Raw genomic sequence first — 16,832 nt, forward strand, 5'->3', positions numbered from 1 at the left:
GAGCAGGGATAAAAGGTATGCACCACTACACTGTCTTCTTTTATTTATCATTCTGCTATTAACTTATTGTGTCTAGGTGGTTGTTTTCAATCTATTTTGTTTTATTTTATTTTATTTTATGAGGCATTTTCTTTATTTTCATTTCAAATGTTATCCCCTTCCCTGGTTTCCCCTCTGAAAACCCACTATGCCATCCCTCCTCTCAGTAATCAACAAAATACCCACTCCTACTTCCTAGTCCTGACATTCCCTTACACTGGGGTATAGAGCCTTCTCCTGAACAGGAGCTTCACCTCTCACTGGTGTCCAAATAGGCCATTCTCTGCTACATATGAAGCTGCAGCCATGGGCCCCGCCCTATGTGCTCTTTGGTTGGTCTTTTTTTAATTGTATATTTTCTTTATATACATTTCAAATGATGTCCGTTTTCAGTTTCCCACCCTTCCAGAAACCCTCTATCCCATCCCCTCCCCACTGCTTTAATGAGGGTCTTCCTCCATCTGGATACCCATTCCCACATCGCATTGTGGTGGCTAGCAAGGTTACCTCTCTGTCTCCTCATCATTCTACAGCATATTGGTGATCCTGTGGATGATGGGGAAAAGAACACTGGATTCTGACCATTGCAGAGTACCATCCAGTACATCAATCTCAAGCCACACGTGGGTACATCTTCCTCAAAAGTATCTTGTCCTGTTCATAGCAGCTAGTTGGCTATTTTGTGTACCTGGGCCAAGATTGAGGTGTCTGCTACCTGCACAAGCACTTCCCAATACACTTTGGGGATCATCTGTGCCAGGAAGTCAGGGTTGAACTCCACAGGGTTTTTGAGGATTTAAGTGGCCTGCAGGCTCAGACAGAACACTTGCATGCCCACACCCCGCACATGTGAGTTTAGCAGGTTGTAGATTAGCAGTTTCACACTGTCACATTGGACTTCTTGACAGGACTTATTTTTTTCATCATTAATTTAGTTATCTATTTACAATTTAAATGATAACTTCCTTCACAGTTTCCCATCAACAAATCCCCATTCCAATCCCCCTCTCCTCCCTTCTCTTTTGAAAAAGATTAGTTTGTGTTATTCTTCCACATCACACTCCATAACTGAGTGAAATCAGGGCAGGAACCCATGTAGGATTATAGGCAGGGTACATGGAGCAAGGCTGCTTATTGGCTTGTTTCTCAACACAGTTTTCTCAGCTTTTCTACTTACAAAATTTAAAAATGCCTTTTAACTTTTATTTTAATAACATATATGTATATATAAAAATGTTTTGTTTGCGTGAATGTCTGTGGGCCTTTTTTGTCCAGGGTTCACAGAGTCCATAAGAGCGAGCTTGGTCCCTTGATATTGGAGCTTCATGAGGCTGTGAGCTGCCACCTGAGTTCTGTGATTCAAATCCTAACCTTCTAAGAGAGCAGCCAGTTCTCTTAAACACTGACTCATTTTTCAAACACTACCCTCAGGTTGCTTTCTTATATATTTTATCACCATCTTTGCAGAGATAGCACCACTCACTGAGTAATGGATCCTCTCCCATCAACTGTTAATCAGCTGTCTCATGTGAGACTATGCCAGGGCCTAGCAAACACAGACGTGGATACTCACAGTCAGCTATTATATGGTTCACAGGGTTCCCAATGGAGGAGATAGAGAAAGTACACAAGAAGCTAAAGGAATCTGCAACCCTACAGATGGAACCACATTATTAACTTATCAGTACCCCGGAGCTCTGGACTCTAGCTACATTTGTATCAAAAGATGACCTAGTCAGCCATCACTGGAAAGAGAGGCCCATTGGACAACCAAACTTTATATGCCCCAGTACAGGGCAATGCTAGAGCCAAAAAATAAATGGGAATTGGTGGGTAGGGAAGTGGGGAGGAGGGTATGGGGAACCTTTGGTGTAGCATTGGAAATGTAATTGAGGAAAACACGTAATAAAAATATTTTTTAAAAAAGAAGGACTGAAGTATCTAAAAAAAAAGGGGGGGGGGGAAATATCCAACAGTCAAATCAGACCCAGAACGACACAAATTGCATGTTTTCACCTATGTATGGAGTTAGCTTGTAAGGTTTATATATGTTTGTTTTTCATTTAGGGTAACAGAGATGAGCTATCTAGTAAGGAACCATAAAGAAGGAGGAGTTCTTCCAAGGAAGGGGAAGTAGAATATAGTGGTATAAAGGAATGAAGAAGACACTAAAATAGGAGGGTTAAATGTGGAGGGAAATATCAGGCCAAGCATCTGAGACTAGAAAGGTCATAAAACACTAAGTGAAAATCTGCCATCATAAATTTTGTTAAATAACCACAGCAGTAAAATGACTTCTCATGAATCCTAATGGCTCCACCCATATGTTAGTATATATGCCTCAGCCTTCATCAGAGGTGAGTTTCCTACAAAACTGGTAATAATCACAGAAAGACACAACTGGACAATGCACAGAGAGTGAGAGACTCAGAGAATTAAAGATTAAAGAGGATGCCTTTATCGAGCTCTCTCCTTCAAGAATCAGGAATCTATGCAAAGAAAAGTCAGAAAAATAATCCTGACCAGAGGTAGAGATAATGGATAGTATCAATGAATTGTATCATGGGTATTCCATGTTTTTTTTTGCCTAATATACACTTAAGAATGAGTGCATATTATGTGTGTTCTTGTTTTTGGGTGATGTTCTATAAGTATCTGTTAAATTCATTCGGCCCATAACTTCTGTTAGTTTCACTGTGTCTCTGAGTTCGATGGTAGGAGGATAAACAGGGAGATGGATACTTTCAGGTCACATAAGATGGAAAATTTAAAGAAAATTTTCTAAGAAAACAAATAAACATGGCTATAGCCTCATCTAATGTAGACAGATCCAATTTGAGGTTCCCTCTTCCCAGGTGACTTTAGCTTCATGTCAAGAAGGCAAACACTTACTAGCACACACAGGTTAACATAAAAGCATTTACAGCCATGTATAAAAACATCACACCAATGAACTAAGATATTATGTGGACGTTCCATGGCATAAACTTCAGAAAGACATAATTTTTTTACAGTTTATCTCAGCTTTAAAGTGTAAATCCTCAAAGGAGGGCCATGGTCCAGTGCTGTTCTCAATAGACAGCTCCTGATTTTCTAGACTCACCTCTTATATTAATCTGTGAAGTCACCTCACAATCTCACATTTCTTCTGCACAGCATTAGAGATGCCAATTAAAACTAGACTTTGGAAGTATATTAATAAGTTGGCCTTATCTTCATATTCCCTGCCCTTAATCATGGGAAACTTGCCCAGACTAGATGTCTCAGCCATTCTCACCGACAGTTTTCCTGGTAAATAGGTGGTTGAGAGAAAGAAATTATTTTAAGACCCAACCAGTTTAGTTTATCAGGATATTTGAAATGAAGCTGACATCATTTGGCACAAAAATAAAGAGAGTCTCCTGTTTTGTGGAGAACTGAGAGAGAATTAGGGACTGGGGCCGGAGGGTAAGTGACTATCCTTAAGGAGAGTCAGTCCAGACCTAGAGGCTGGGTCTGACAGCATGCAGAGGAGTGCAGTTCAATTCCCTGCAGCTTCCTGGAAGGAGCACTGTTTCTCTTCAAATTGTGACAGGGATGGCACCCACAAGGGGGCAGAATGCAGTGGTTTTCTAGACTTCTTTTGAGCCATCATGGTACTGATTACCACTCTTTCACTTGCTATTACAGATGAGCAAACTCAATAGGGTGACAAGTATGATCTGCTGACTTCAGAATCTCTAATTGCAAAACCCTTACAGGGCATGCCATTTTCCCTCCATGCTTGGAATAAAAAGAAAGGATTGGGCTCACAGGACTAAGCATCCTCTGACTAGCTTTTAGAGAAGAGGCTGCACTGAAGTCCAAAATTGAGACTTTGGTGTTTACTGAGAGTTTAAAAGCTAAGAACCTGTAACATTTGCTCTGTGGTACTGAAAAATATTGTTCTGAAAAGTGTATGAGAACATAAAGATGAACATGTAGCTTAAGGAGCACCATTACTCTGATAGAACATCAGGCACCTGACATTCATTTAATACATTGAAATAACCACCAAATCCCAAAAAAAAACCCTCCTCAAGTGTACATTACAAGTTTCTGCTCCGGCTTAAGATACAAGTCTTCAAGAAAACCCAATATGGCACTAGTCAGAAAAAGAAGTCATTTATTGATCAAGTTGCCTTATTAACAAAAAATATCAGCAATGGGTTGACGTTGCTTAGCACCTACATAAATTTGGAATAAATGGAAATAAAATTTCAGTAACAGATCAGGAGTACAATAAAAACATTATAATGTTACAGTAATATGGAGAGAAATAACTAGTGTTAAAGAATTCAAATCCCTGTCTAAGCTAGAGATGTGACTCGATGGTAGTGTTTGATTTGCATACATGCTAAACCCACCACCAGAAAAGAAAAACAAAACAGACACCAAAAAAAGAAGATACTCACAATTCAGTTTATCTGTTTGTTGTGAGTAAATCCACAGCAAATATGAATGGTTAACAACACAGGAAGGTATTATGCAAAGGAAGTCACACACACTCACCCTCATGCACACACACACACACACACAAGGAAAAAGAACACAGAAGAAAAAAGAACAGTCCAGTCAGGAAGCTATTGAAGAGAGTCCTTTAAAACTTATGATAAAGAAGATAAAGTGTATTTCTTCACAATTGGTGGTTTCTGGTGGACAGTAATTAAGGGTTCATTTTTATAGTTGGTGTTTGATATTTTCTAGGATCTTCTTTTTATAACCCCTAACGCTAGATAGGACAAAAATAAGGGTATATTAGAGAGAGGAATTAGAAAATCTCTGAATTTAATTTCTTTCCTTGTTCTTCTCCTTTAATTATGGCTACTAACAAACCACAACCAACTTGTGTAAACAACCACCAACCACCAGACTAAAAGTACAAGTTTTGACAATAAATCTTGTGCAAAGTTAATGCAGCAGGAGTTCTTCACTAATGGATGTTGTGAGTATGTAAATATAGTATTCCACCAAAGACTTACTAACTCTGATTTCTATACTTCTTGAAGTCAGCTGTTTACTATTTTAATATTAGTCATACCTGTTCTATGCAGTGCCATGTGTGTTGATGAAAATAATTTTCATCTCGGGAACACAAATGAAATGCAAATATTGTGTGTAAATCTCTGTTAGTGTTGCTTCATGAACATGATTTATCCATGGAGTTACAGTACTAATGGTCTGTGCATGCAGTATACTGTGTCTGTGATGATAAAGAGTCTCACCGGCGAGAACACACACACACAGGACACACTCAGATCCTTCTGCAGCATAGCTTTAATCCATCTCAAGAGAAAGATGATTAGCTTTTGGGCGAGGAGGCTTAGAACACAGGAAACTCAGTCCTTAAATAGACCACAAGAAGTGTTAGAGACATATTTCACCCTAAGGGCTGCTCACTATCAGCCCATATGACGCCACAGAACAGGAAGGGCACAAAGAATGGAAAAATACCCCAGCACATACACAGACTATTTCTTTACCAGTTAGAACAAAGGATGTCAGCGCCATCTTGTAATGGAGATTGAAAGGGCAGCTATCACAGTATACATTCAGTGTACATAGCTAGATATTCCTATTTAGTATTTTATGATATACTATATATAACATACAATGTATACTTAGAAGATGAATCCAGTACAGGATTAGGATTTTTAAAAAGTTGTGTGAGAGCTTTGTGATAATATATATATATATATTTATATATATATATTATATATATATATCTATATATATAATATATATCTATATATAATAATATATATTATTATATATTTATATATATATATATTTATATATCTTAATAGACTTGGCTGAGTTTCTGGAGCCATTTATGTGTTATTTTCCAATGAATCATAATTTCCTTTTATTCTGTGACTGGGAGAGACAGACTTATTATAAGAAAGAAAACCATTAGCCTGGGATCTCTCCTATTATAAGTATTCCTTGGGTCTGGGTGGCCAATTAGACAGAAACCATGTCTTGGTATACTGGTTGTAATCTGAGAAATTTGTTGCAACCAATCACCCCATCTCTGAGGACACTTGAGTAAATGTAACTTCCTAAAAGGTCTAAAAATTAGAAAGACACACACTAGGTACATGCACACCACACATTCTGACTCTGTCTCTGATTCTGAATCTCCCTTTGACTGTCCCTGTGACTCTGCCTGTCCTTCCTTTTCTCCTTCTTCATTCTCTATCTCAGCCTGTTTCTCAACCTCTGCATCTGTGTCTGCCTGTGTTTCTTCCTTTTCCTCTTCTTTTGCTTGTGCAGCTGCCTATTCATTAGTGCTGAGATATCATGCAGAATAATGTAGTTTTAGAACTGATCTACTGTGGAATTTGTTTTACATCAACACTAGGTGCCTGTCTACCTACTACTAAAACCATTTAATTGATTTTCAATCTTCAATATAATCAGAGATGTATACAAATTCATAGGGCAACAATTGCTATGTAACTGTCTGATGCTCATCGGTCACTCCACTGTTTTGAACAAAGAGTTTTTTAGTCAGAAGTTTAAGCACAGGCAGATAACATTATTGCAAGCATACAGTCCTGTCTTGATTTCAATGAGATAAAAATTGGGACCCAAAACTACCAAATGATGTAATGGATTCTATCTGTTTTCAACTTTCAGGTTTTAAACTGTGTTATCTATAGAAGTCTGGACAACACCTTAATCAGAGCTGGTAAGTGGAGACAGGAACTGAAGCAAAGACTATGGAAGAACTCTGGCTTACTCTCCTCCAGGTCATTGGGATGTGGGGTCCTAGGTGGTGTAAAACAGAAAAGAATGAAAAAATAAGTATCAAATATATCAAAATTTTTTACCTACATCCACATTTTGAGGTCCTCTCCTAATAGTATGTGTGATCATTTGGAAATCAAGTTTTATATGGCAATTGGTAAACTGTAGAATTTTCATTATTTCTATTTTATGAATATTTTACCTGAAGGGGTGTGTCTGCTGCCTGTGCACTAAACTGGACCGTGTAGAGATCAGAAGTTAGATAGTATCAGATCCCCTGAAACAGCACTTACCTGTGGCTGTGACAAACAAGATGGGCCCTGGTAATTGAATCCTGTAACCTGTGCACAGGGGCCAATGATCTTATACTCTAAGCCATGTACCACCTCCCCATTTTCTCATGAGCGAAAAATGGTGTAGGAACACAATCTTTCTCAAAAGGTCCAAATTCATCTAAGAGTAAATTAATTCTTATAAGTCTTTCTTAAAAAATCACCACCACTACAACAAGAAAAAAATAGATAAAGAGAGAGAAATCTGAATAGGATGTTTGTGATCTGTGGTGAATTCTAACCAAGAGTAAGCTAATACACTATATAAAGCTGTACTGAGAAGCCTTAAGAAGGCAGGTATCTCACTCTGACCAGGGCTAAGGTTGTTTCGACTGTATTGGCTTTATTCTTCTGGAGATTCTTGTCAGGAATGGCGTCCTTTTACCAGACCACAACAGGAAACCTTCCATATGTCTCCTTTGGTGTCTGGGCATAGGATATGTGAGATGCATCAAGACTGATTAAAGGTCATGTTCCCTAGATGTGAAACTGTTTCCAGGAATACGATGGTATACACAAGGTCAACTCCAGAATACATAGCATCAGGTCTTTCTTGGCCAATTCAAAATTGGAGCCAAAATCTCAAGAGACAATGTATATGTTGACAGACTTGCTGCTATCACACAGGTCGTGGCTTCAATTTCCAGCAATTACATTGTGACTGTTTCTCTGTCTCTCTATCTGTCTCTCTGTCTCTCTGTCTCTATGTCTCTCTGCCTCTCTCTCTTTCCTTCTAACTTCCCCACTCTCTGTATTGCTATCTCTCTGTATCTCAGTCTCAGTCTGTGTTTCTCTCTTTCCCTCTCACTCCCTGCCCCCCCTTTCTTTCTCATCCTCCCTGTAATTCCAGCAGCATATGCTGCTGTATCCTCTTCTGTCCTCTGATGTATTACATATAAGAAGTGTCCATGCAAACTGTAATGTTCACAAACAACCATATCTGCCTTCGCAGATTGAAAAAATAAATAAAAAAATAATGTCTAGATTAGGAGTCTCAATCATCTGTGAAAGGTAGGAGAGAGTGATCACTGTGTGTCACCTCATTTAGAAACAGAGTACCCAAGGAATAGAGCCTACTCCCCACACCCATGGAATGAACACCACATGCAAGAGGAGGGATTTTGGAAGAGGAACTCATTCCTGGTCTTTCCAAGAGGAGTGTTTTGGTGGGTGAGCACATCAACAGAACAGAATTCTCACAGCATGTAATTGCCCCCTCCCACCAGAAACCAAAGTCACCTTGGTGGGACCAGGAGCAGTTCACCTGCCTCTTCAGGTTGCTTTTGTTTAACTGCCTTTGGAGACAGCAGTTGGAGCTGCTGCTACCTGCTGGAAAGGTGGCTTCTAATGGGACAATTCATTGGTCTGTAGAATTCAAACAATTTTGGACCCTATGAAAGTAATGGATTGTCCAAATGCTCCCGGACTGAGAATCTTGGGGAAGCTCTAGGTTTTTTCTTAATCTGCAATGTCATTTAGACATTAGAGCAAGCAGAGATGATTTGCTCCTTCTCTTAGGCAATCAGATTTTATCCTGGAAGACAACCGTTGTGAGCCTTGAGAGGGTTTGCTGGAGGAGAAGGGATATTGACAGTGCTCTACCCAACCTGCAAGGCACACAGCTAGACCTTGTTCCCTCTGATGCATAGAAGTGTCTGATGGTATTAGATGGGATTCTTGATGAGGACAGAATCTGAGGAAAGGTTCCTGGTAGAGAAATGAAGTGCAGTTATACAACCTAGAAAGTATATACCATTGATCATTGTGAGCCTGAAACAGAAAGCACCCAAGCATTGGACCTAATGTATGATTGGTGAGACAGATTGAAGAGATTTTGTTTGTTTTGAATTCTCTGTATAGGTATGGATACATTGTCTCATGGGAAGGGGGAGTGTGGATTCCCTGTGGTTACTAAAATAGAAGAAGTTGTAAACAGCCTATGGAAATGTGGCAAGTCCAAGTGTATGCTGTGCATGAGCTGCCAGTGTTCAGAAATTCTGAGCCATCACTTCAGATTCAATAAGATATTTAAAGAAGAAAACCAGAAGAAAAAACTTAAGGGGACTGTTGTGAATTTTAATGAGACATTTTTAATTATTTTTACTGATTTATATAACATATGCCAAATGGTGTGTCCAGTCTTTTAAACATGGCTTGATTGTTCCTTTCAAAGTATCTTGATTATTATTCCCAGAGACAGGATTTACAATCTGTACATTCAAATTCTTATTTGTACTTCCCAATTTCCCCTGTTTCTTTTGTTTTTCTTCTCTGGAACTGGATATTTCTGTATAGTCCTAGATTTCTGTGCTTTCCTGTGCAGATCGGCAGAGAATTCATCTCTACCTGGTTTTGATTCCCATATCCTGAGATTAAAGTCCTTTCTAAGCAGATCTCAACACCTTTTTTTAAAATTTTCTGTCTCACAGTTCTTGAAGAATAGATGGGGGAGCAGAGAAAATTTCACCCCAAAAAATTGGCAATTAGTGGCTGCAGGTGTGAGGGCCAGTTTTCTACATAGATTTGGCTCCTCAGAGGCTGCCCATGTTCCAGTGGATGTGTTTCCCTAACCCCACATATGTAGTCAGCACTAAATTCACTCAGTGGTCTTTATTAAAATGTGCATGGAATTAAGGCTAAAAGTGATACAGGAGAAATGGAGAGCAATTCAAGGAGGACAAGATGGTGATGGATTTACTCAAACTCATTATGTTTATGTACAAAGTTCTTCAGCAAAACATTTAAAACTAAGTAAGTAAGTAAATAAGTAAATAAGTAAGCAATAAGCAAGCAAGCAAGTAAGTAAAAAATAAATATATGTGTAAATAGACAAATATATTTTTATGCAATCTCACGTGCAATAGGCATGAAAGTGTGTGTGTGTGTGTGTGTGTGTGTGTGTGTGTGTGTGTGTGTGTGTGTCTTTGTGTGTGTGTGCATACATGCATACAGGAGTGTTTGCAGGTATGTAGCAGTTTGATGATTAGAATATCCTTGGCCCATGGGAAGTGGCACTATTAGCAGATGTGGCCTTGATCATTGTGTAGGCTGGCTTTTATCTAGTGCTCAAACTCTGCCCAGTGATGAAGAGAGATGCTTTTCCTTGCTGCTTTGGCCACAAGCTTCCTCCTGTTTGCTTTCAGATTAAGATATAGAAAACTTCTTTCCTTCTACATCGCCCCTTCTACCTGGATGTTGCCATGCTTCCCACCATGATAATAATGTACTGACCTGACCCTCTAAAACTGTAAGACAACCTCTATTAAATTTTCCTTTATAAGAGTTGCCTGAGTCATGGTGTCTCTTCACAGCAATGAAACCCTATCAAACATAGGCAGAATCTTAGCCTGATTTTTAATGTTTTCAAGATGATTACAGCCAACATGCAAGCACAAAGTAAAGATGATGAAGGAGTCTTATTTTCAATTGTTTCTGATGATTGTTTCTTGAATGAAAGCTGGGGATTGGAAGAATTGGAGAGTGATGGAAAGGAGAAAGTAAGAATGCAAAGACCTGTTGGGCTCCTGCCACTTGCTTTTGCATTCAATATTTCAAATTTTAAAACAACAACCAACAATAATAACAAACAATGACAGGACGCCCATATAACAGACTCAGAGAGAAGAAACCAAAGGACATTACCTACTTGTACCTCACTTTCCAGCTAATGTCTGGTGTATTGAGCCGATGGATTTTGCTGTCAAACCCTGATAATTAATTCCTAGATTGGATCCACTAACACAATGATGAATGAAACTGTCCCAATAGAGACAGACTATTGTTTTTTATCCTGTACAATCAAACCATTAGGGAAATAACAAGCACAACTCACATATATGTATATTTGTTTTTTCACACTTATAATTGGAATTGTTACTATATATCCCGGTTCTTTGCATTTTATCTCCATTAGTGTGTTGTTTTCACTCCTTACTTGCTACATAGAAAACTGCTTCTTTTACACTATGTTTCATTTAGAGTGCACAATGGAAGCTAAAGACTAACTCCATCCATTACAAAGCAGGGCTCTCTGTCCTTTTTCCTGAATTGAAATGAAACTATTTTCAAAAAGTATTTTAGACATGCCTGGTTCAGTTTCATTAAGATTGGGTGTGAAATTTTCCCACAGTCTCAGGTGTCTCAAACTAGTGGAACAGTCTAGCAAGTTTGTGGAACATTTGGGACTGTTCCCTAGCAGAAATAGGTTACTTTGGCATAATTGAGGGAGCTGGCTATTTCTGACCTAACTCTTGGCTGCTTATTCCACAAAAGTGTAAGAAGGCCCCATGCTGGCCCTCAATGAAACAGATCAACATTTTGTTTCCTGCCATGCTGTCCCAGTCATGACAGTTTGTCCCCGGTGAGTGTGTGCTCTAAATATCTCTTCTTGGACATTGATTGTATCAGGAGTTTTGACCCCTTGATATAAAAATAATTATTGTAATTGTAATCTCTGCTTGTGTGTTTTGTGACACATAGAAGGCTGTCAATTTTGCCTACATGAATTTTTACTGTGTGTTTTTTTTCTTTCATATTTAAAATTGTTCTCAATTTTCATAAGAGTTTCAGCACAACCTTCACATTTAGGGACACAATCTTCCAAATGGCTACTCCTCTGGATCTCAGTAAATGGGAATGTTCCATAGCTTCATGGCCTAAGTGAGAATTGTCAATTGTTTCTATTTCCATTTTTAGATCATGGATGGTTTTGTTCTGCTCCTTCACCTGTTTGATTGTGTTTTCCTGAATCTATTTAACAGATTTTTGTGTTTCCTCTTTAAGGACTTCTACATGTTTATCTGTGTTCTCCTGCATTTTGTTAAGAGAGTTACTAATGTCCTTCTTAAAGTCCTTCATCATCACTATGAGAAGTGACTTTAGATCCATGTCTTACTTTTAGGGTGTGTTGGGTTATCCACTTGATATGGTGCAAGTGTTGGGTTCTGATTATTCCAAATAACTTTGGTTTCTCCTGCTTATTAACTTATCCTTGCCTCTCACCATCTGGATATCTCAAGTGCTACATGCCCTGGCTACATCAGACTGTCCTTCCTGTGATATTGGTTGTGTCATAACTCTTCAAAGTCTAGCTTTCTCTGTGATCCTGTTATTACGGTATACTGTGATTTTGAGATGCTGGGTGGGTCTGACATCCTGGGAGTCAAGCTGCCCTTGGAACCTTGAGATCCTGGTGTGACTAAGCTCCTAGGTTCCTGGGATCCTCTGACCCTGGCCATGTTAGATCTTCAGGTAGTGGAGCTTCCTCTGGGTGTTATGGGGCTGGCTGCTGAGTTTGCATCCAAGGACTGCTCAGGGCCCTGTCCGAGACAGAATGGATGCAATCCATACCACTGGTCTGGTGGAGTTCCTGCATGCCTGTGTCTTTCTGTTACCCTCTACTCAAGGTGTTGGGAAAAGATGTTGTGTCTTCCTCTTGTCTGATCATCGGATCCTATGAATGTTAGATGCCTGGCAGTGGAGTTGCCTCCGGGTGTTATAAGGCTAGCTACAGAGTTTGCATGCAAGGTCTACTCAAGGTTTTGGCTCCAGAAATAAAATATTTTTTAAATGATGTTTCTTGTAAACTTACCTGTCTCCAAAAGTACCTGACATATTTTTACAGGGATTGATTTAATCTCATAAATTGATTAAGGAAATATGACATCTTGATGATTTTGATATATCCTAACAGGAAAAAAATAATGGACATCTCCCACTAAGTAAAAAATATTTCGGAAGCCAGGTGGTGGTGGCACACACCTTTTATCTCAGTTTTTGGAAGGCAGAGGTAGGCAAATCTCAGTTTGAGGACATTCTAGTCTACAAAGTACGTTTCAGAATTGCCATATATATTAATAATAATAAAATAAATGAAAAACAGAGTATTGAAAAGGAATGATAATTTTAAATTATGTACATATGTGCCACATGTCCCTGTGTACATATGTGAATACACTTAAGTTTTTTTTTTCAATTAGATGTTTTCTTCATTTAGATTTCAAATGCTATCCCAAAATTCCCCTGTATGTTCCCCCAACCCTTCCCCTTACCCACTCACTCTCCTGTCGTAGGCCTGGCATTCCCCTGTTCGAGAGCATCAATAATAATGGGAACAGAAAGAAGCGGCAGAGCCTGGAAACCAGAGAGGGGGCTAATCATGGCACTCAGTTAGCAGTTTAGTTTGTTTCAAGAAACAAATATACTTTCTATCAATGAGGTTTGTAAATGAACAGGAAATATTTTCATCTCTCAGACTGGAAAGTGTTTATTTTATAGTGTTTATAGATTTTTTGGGACTATTTTATTATAAGCAATTAAAGCCAGGTAAGTTTTTACATACCTGTAATGGTACTAGCATGGAATGCTGAACCTCAACACTCTAGACCTTCCTGGAGAATACAAAACATACTAACTGCCTATCTCAAAAATCAAATGAAATGAAATAAAATTAAACCAATGTACCTTTGGTATTTGTATATCATCCCTTTGGAAACTAATAAGATAATGAATCAAAAAAATAAACTTCAATTATTTTATTAGTCATAAACATAATTAGAAATGATAAGAAGGTTAAAAAATCAATACAGATAGGGGAAGGGAGAGACCTGGGTGGGAAATGGGACAAGAAGGAGAATAGAGGAATTTTATCAGGTACTGTGGTTGTGGGAAACAGGACTGAATTGATGAAGACCAGCGAAAAGAATGGAAACAGGCAACTTTGTGAAGGAGGAAATGAGAAAACGCTCTAGAGTAAACCAGAGACCTGGGATGTGAGAGACTCTAAGGAATTAAAAAAAAACAAAAAAACAAAAAAAAACATTAGATGAAATGCCCTCCAGTGGGGAGAGTGGAATTGTAGAGTTCTCCTCCCAGCAATCCTCTCCTGTATATGTGTTGGAGGCCTCATATCAGCAGGTGCATTCTGTCTCTTTGTTGGGCCACAATTTCAGACATCTTGGGGGAACACTTTAATTGAGACAGGGATCCTACCACAGGGATGCCCTCTTCTTTAATATCTTTGACCTCATTAATTCAACAACAGGGGTCAGATGCTTCAATCCATTGATTGGGTGAAAATATCTGCATCTGAATCATAAAGCTGCTATTTGGGTCACTAGGAATATTTCTTAAACTTGTTGCAGTGGGTATAATAGCTAATAAATAAAAAAAATCTCTAAAATGTATATTGTATATTGTAACAGAAATATAATGTTGGTTCTAAGGCCCCTGTTTGCATTCAGTTCAAGATACAGGCATTAATTTGTGTTTCTCTGTATTTCTTATAATGATTGTGGGTAACCACAATAAGCTAAACCAAACCAAACCAAAAGAAACAAACGCATCTATACATTGTCTCTTCTACTGATTCACAAGTTGTTAAAGTCCATGCTCTTGGACGTAACTACAGTTTGGAATTGTCCTCCAACTACTCTGACTCAGAATAACAGTTTGTATGAGCTCAGATACCTTACTTTGTAATCTGAGTGCATGTGTGATTTAGATATTAGTTGATTGCTAAGAGAAAGCACAAACTGTGTAGGAAAGTGAATGAATGTTGCAGATGACATGCCAATATCATCTCCTTTGTAGGAGAGAATATAAGAGAATTTTTATTCATACTAAGTGTTAGAGGAATATATATATTGAGAGAGAGAGAGAGAGAGAAAGAGTGAGAGAGATTTCATCACATAGATTAGAATATTGTAGAGCACTGATATCAATTTTAGTACTTATATTATATATTGCTTTTGCAGAAGACCTGCTTGCAGTACACAGCCTCTGTATGTTTCTGAATTCAGATACTTGTAATATGAATGCTAGGATGACTGTACTTATGAAGAAATAATGAGCAGGTGAAACAGTCAGATGCAGATGTATGCAAACAACCAATGGACAGAATCAGCAGAACCATTGGTTTAATTTGAGAAAGACTGAAGGAGGCTGACAGGACCAGTTGTCTCAAATGCTATGGACCTAGAATTCTCCCAAATGCTAGACAACCAAACAGGCAGCATATATGAACTATCAGAAGGTCTCTAAAACATACACAGAAAAAAATCTGCTTGATCTCTATTCAATCAGAAATGATGCACCAAATTCTCAACAAACTAGAGACATCAAGGTGTTTAGAGATCCGGTAGGATGGGGACTTTCCCTTGGAGAAAGGGGATGGGCAGTAGATATGGGATGTGGAACAGTAGGAAGGTGGACAATGAATGAACTAATTAATAAAAAATAATAGTGCCACATAATCAGGTCCCCTATACTCTAATTCTGCAATCGGAATCCAAGAAAACTCACATGAACCCATAATAACATACTCAAAAAAATTAAATATATATAACTGAAATGCATGATTTTCAACTTTATTTTACAAAGAAATTCACTGGAACAAAGATTGTCTTTGGTTGAACTCATTTACATGCATTTGCTCTCCTAGTGTACCCAAAATATAGGTTATTCTCAATATAAAAGGCCAAAAATATACTAACATAGCTTTCATCTGGATACACTCCAAATTTATCTTTCATTAGAACGTAATCTGGATTCATTTGGACATAAATTAAATTTATATTTAAAATTCATTTAGTTGGTGTAAGGTGGAGGTAAGGTAAAATATCAGGGTCATGTTGGTTTTCATTTCTCTACTGATATGATCATTGATTTCAATAAACAATACCCTGCTGGGGGCTGGGAAGATGGCTCAGTGGAGTTCATGTATTCTCAGCACCTCTGTAAAATTCCAGGCATGTCTATTCATATCTGCAACACTGTGGGGTGGAGACAGGTAGATATCCCAATAGTGTATTGGCCAGTCAAACTAGTCAAAATGGTGAGAGGGTTTCACTCTAAGAGAGCAAGTGTTGAAGATATTCTACTCATTACTGAACATATGTGTATGTGTGACATCAGACTTGGGAACAGACACTGCACTCATATACAGACACTAATCACCCTACCATACCACCCATGAAACCTTGAGTTCCGCAGATCTATAACCCATGTGTCTATATGAAATAGGAAGTTTTATATTCTCATTGTCTTGTTAATCCTGTTTTCTGTCAAATGCTAGAAGCTAAACCAATGTATTCTCAGACTCTGGATGGTACGTCATAACTTTTGGTCTTTCTGGAATAGCAACCAACTATCAGCAGAGACACTTTTCAATTTACCCTGGCTTACAGGTTCAGAAATTCAGTCCATTATCATCAAGGTAGGAATATGGCAGGATCCTGGCAGGCATGTGCATTTGGAGCTGACAGTTCTACATCTTCATCTGAAGGGTGCTAGGAAATGATTAGCTTTCAGGCAGCTAGGCAGAGGGCATTAAAGTCCATGTTCACAAAGATAAATTTCTTTCAACAAGGCCAAACTTACTGCAACAAGGTTATTAGCTCCCAGTAGTGCCACTCCCTAGGCCAAGAATAGTCAAAATATCAAATGTGTTTTTGAATGTTTGTGTTTGTGTTACTTTGGGTTTTTTTGCCATGAAGAGTCTACAGGATCACAGTAACTCTTGAACACTTTGTAACTTGTTTTCAGAGGTTTAATCCATTATTATCATGACTGGAAATATGGAAGCATTCAGACAGACACAATGCTAGAGAAGGAGCTGAGAGTTTTACATCTTGATACACAGGTAGAAGATAGAGACTGTGTGTCACACTGGGGACAGCTTAAGCATACCCG

At 38.4% G+C, this 16,832-nt stretch overlaps 1 pseudogene; it reads right to left on the reverse strand.

Annotated features, from left to right (window-relative positions):
* Window positions 1–542: 542 nt before the first annotated feature.
* Gm46712 lies at window positions 543–3,310 on the reverse strand (annotated as a pseudogene).
* Window positions 3,311–16,832: the final 13,522 nt, after the last annotated feature.

This window comes from Mus musculus, chromosome Y (assembly GCF_000001635.26).
Source record: "Mus musculus strain C57BL/6J chromosome Y, GRCm38.p6 C57BL/6J".
In the NCBI taxonomy this organism is placed as follows: domain Eukaryota; kingdom Metazoa; phylum Chordata; class Mammalia; order Rodentia; family Muridae; genus Mus; species Mus musculus.